The sequence below is a fragment of the Dasypus novemcinctus genome, chromosome 9 (genome assembly GCF_030445035.2).
Source record: "Dasypus novemcinctus isolate mDasNov1 chromosome 9, mDasNov1.1.hap2, whole genome shotgun sequence".
Lineage (NCBI taxonomy): Eukaryota > Metazoa > Chordata > Mammalia > Cingulata > Dasypodidae > Dasypus > Dasypus novemcinctus.
The window spans coordinates 46,676,872-46,680,084 of record NC_080681.1 but is presented as its reverse complement, the minus strand read 5'-3'; the positions used below and the strand labels follow the sequence as shown (position 1 = coordinate 46,680,084).

General features: G+C 38.7%; 1 non-coding gene across 1 annotated transcript; it reads left to right on the top strand.

Moving 5' to 3' along the window:
• Positions 1–312: 312 nt before the first annotated feature.
• LOC111765257 (U6 spliceosomal RNA) lies at positions 313–419 on the top strand. The gene has a single exon (XR_002797650.1). It is a non-coding gene; the product is annotated as a U6 spliceosomal RNA (small nuclear RNA).
• Positions 420–3,213: the final 2,794 nt, after the last annotated feature.

Genomic DNA, 3,213 nt, shown 5'->3' with positions numbered 1-3,213 from the left:
ATGTTCTTGTCTTATGCATATGCTCTCACCTTCCACCTAGAGAAGATTTTAATATTTGTAGGCAGTCCCATTCAGGAGAGAAATTTGAATATCACTTTTTGTGTGTGTGGATATCATCTATTTGAATTATTTACATATTCTGATTTATTGGGAGAGGACAAATTAGACAATCCTTTACTTTTCTCTTCAACTGACTTTCTATTGTATCTTCTCTCCTGCTCACTAGATAATATCTTGGGTAGATTTCCTAGTTTTCGGATAGTGGAAGAGCAACATTTGCAAGTATTAAAAAGTGAAATCAAAATTGAATCAGTGCCAGCTTCAGCAGCACATATACTAAAAGTGGAACTATACAGAGAAGATTAGCATGACCCCTGCACAAGGATGACATTCAAGTTCATGAAGCATTCCTTATTTCTTATTTCATTGTCAACTGAAAGAAATCTAGAGAATAATCTAGGGACTAAATAACACAGTGAACCCAGAGGTGGACGAGAATTCTGGTTAATAGTACAAATGCAGGAATGTCCTTTTGTGAACTAGAACAGATGTACATCACTATTGCAGGATGGTGGGAATGTGGAGAAACATGAGAAAAATACAATTAATGTAACCTATGGACTATAGTTAATAGCAATACTATAATAGTCTTGCATCAATGCCAAAGATGTACTATTTTAATAGGGGGGGTATGGAAAAATATGCCAAAGGTACACTATGGACCACAGTTAATGGTATTAGTCTGATAATATCTGATCTCTGTAATAGATGTTCCACAGCAGTGTGGTGTGTTGTGGGGGGAGCGGGGGAGGAGGTGTGTTGTATGGGAATTCCACACATGTGCATGATTTTTTGTAAATTCACAACATTTGTAATTTTTTTAAAAATTGAATTGAATCAAGTTTTTATTTCTAATCTAAAGTTTCTCCTCCTCCCTGACTTTAGGTTTAAATCTCAAATTCCATATATCAGCACTGAAGAAGGGGAAGTGGTTGAAATTCATTCATTCACCAAGAATGGGAAGGAAGTTGGGAGTTGAGGAAAATGGCAAGATCTTTCTTAACTGATACTGCTGATTTTGGGCATTGTTGCCAACTGTGTGACTGATACCCAAATACCAGCTATTTCTCTAACAAGGCACTGTTAAGAGTTATTCCAAGCTCCTGCCAGAAAATTTTACCCAGGAATTCTCCAATAGGGCAATTCCTCTTTGGCTGACTTCTCTGTGCCAGCACCCTTAATTCTTGCTCCCATAAAAACCCTCTTTCTGTTAGGATGATGAGTCACTGCAGCAGCCATCCTCTTGTGCAGGGTCCTTGCCAGAAGGCTGGGCTTAGTTGCTCTCTCTTCTGTCTGCTCTGGCCCACAGAAATGTTGGCCCACAAAACCTTGGGAGTATATGCTATTCCCATGGCCTACAAAGGCAACTTCAGCCAGGTTTTTCTCTTTAACTTTTTTAAAGTAAGAGTCAAGGGCCAGTCCTTATTTATCCCAAACTTCATACAGAGGTCACTTCTTCCAAGATCTCTGCTAGCTTGCTTTGCTTTGATAGCAGCAAGGGATGGGCGGATGAGTTTCTGAAGCTCAAAAAGCTGGAGTAAGATGTCATTCTTTCCTTATATTAAGCAATTTACTGATTTCGGAATGGTTTTCTAGCTTCCTCCCCACTTTGATTTGTGTAGGTGCATTGCCCTTTCATCCTCCAAAGAGAGGGAGGGGAATGTCTCAAGAGCTTTAAATGGAAGAAAGAAAAAAAAAAAAAAGCCTGTTGAACAGCTTATTACTTAGTATTTATTTATTTAGCCTTTTTCCCCTCTGCACACTTAAGTTCGATTACTAATGTGGCAGGCTTTCTGAAATAGCTATCACTACTGTTTCTTATTTATGATTTTTCTGTTCTATGTGGATATGCATTTTCTATGTACACGACAATGTAGACCAGGAGCCACTTCTTAACCTACTCAGAAAAATATGACTTTTCTTTTCTTTTGTATGCACCCAGCATTCATCTCTGCTGGAGTCATTTTTACTTTGCTGCATTAACTGAGGTTTTGTGCTTACTTCTGCTTTTCTGTCATGATTCTCTGTCTCACTTCAAGAGTGTTTTACTCCTGTGACCACTGTAAGACCAGTACTTGGCCAGTCTTTGCCCTATAATGAACCTCACCCTTGAGCAGGGACACAGGTTGGTGATCTCAGTTTTCACATACTCTTTCTGGCCTTGCTTTCACGGTGGCTCCTTGAACCACTACTCACCCAGTGCAGCCTGGTCTGCTGCTGACTGTCACATCTTCCTGCACTGCTTGAAACCTCGGGCCATGATTTCTCATATCTACCTGATTCTTGCCACCTGTCATCTGAACTACTCTGGGAACATTTATTTACCCTTCTCCAAAGAATCCTGTCTTCAGGGAGAAGTGGCTAGGATGTAGCCCACAGTTTTCATTTCAGAAAAATGAATTTAATCATTTTTTTCTGTTTTTCCTTTACAAAATTTTTTTCCTGACAATTATAAGAAAAAGATGGAGAAGTTATATTTCACTTTCAAACTTTCTAGCTCTCAAACTGTCACTAATAAAAAAAAAAATCAACAAGACCAATTTACACTTCAACTTAGTTTATCCCAAATTTCTCTGAATTACACTAGTATTCAAACCAAACCGGGAGGTGAGAATGGGCCCTTACTTTTCTATTTTAGATGCCAGTCAGTAGATAGGATTGACTGACCCATTTGTAAGCTCTATCACTTAGTGCTTCTACATCCTTCAATCTGGGCTCTTAAAATAGCTATTCAAGTGATTTCATGCAAGTGCCCAAACAAGACTAATGGTATGGACAATATCACCCCAAAGTGTACCCAGTTGAAATTGTCACAGACTCAACTGCTCCAGGCTCTTTGCTTTTTCTGAGGTATAATATACTGTGAAATTTTTAAATGGAGACAGAGCTATTATACTTAAAATTTGAATAAAATCCCAAGGTTTAGCAAAGTCTGAAACAGCTGGAATCTATTTTTTAAACATATGATTGGCTGTACTGAAAGAGGTAGTGATATTTTTTAATGGCCTTACGATTGTGTTCCCCTCTTGCGCCATGTCCTCCATGTGCTTACATAATTTTGGAAAGTTTGGAAAAGTGAGGTCTTTTCAGTGCAGTTGTACATATCTGCTCTCCCTTTACGCTCCAATGCCCCTTTATTGTACTTCACCTCTT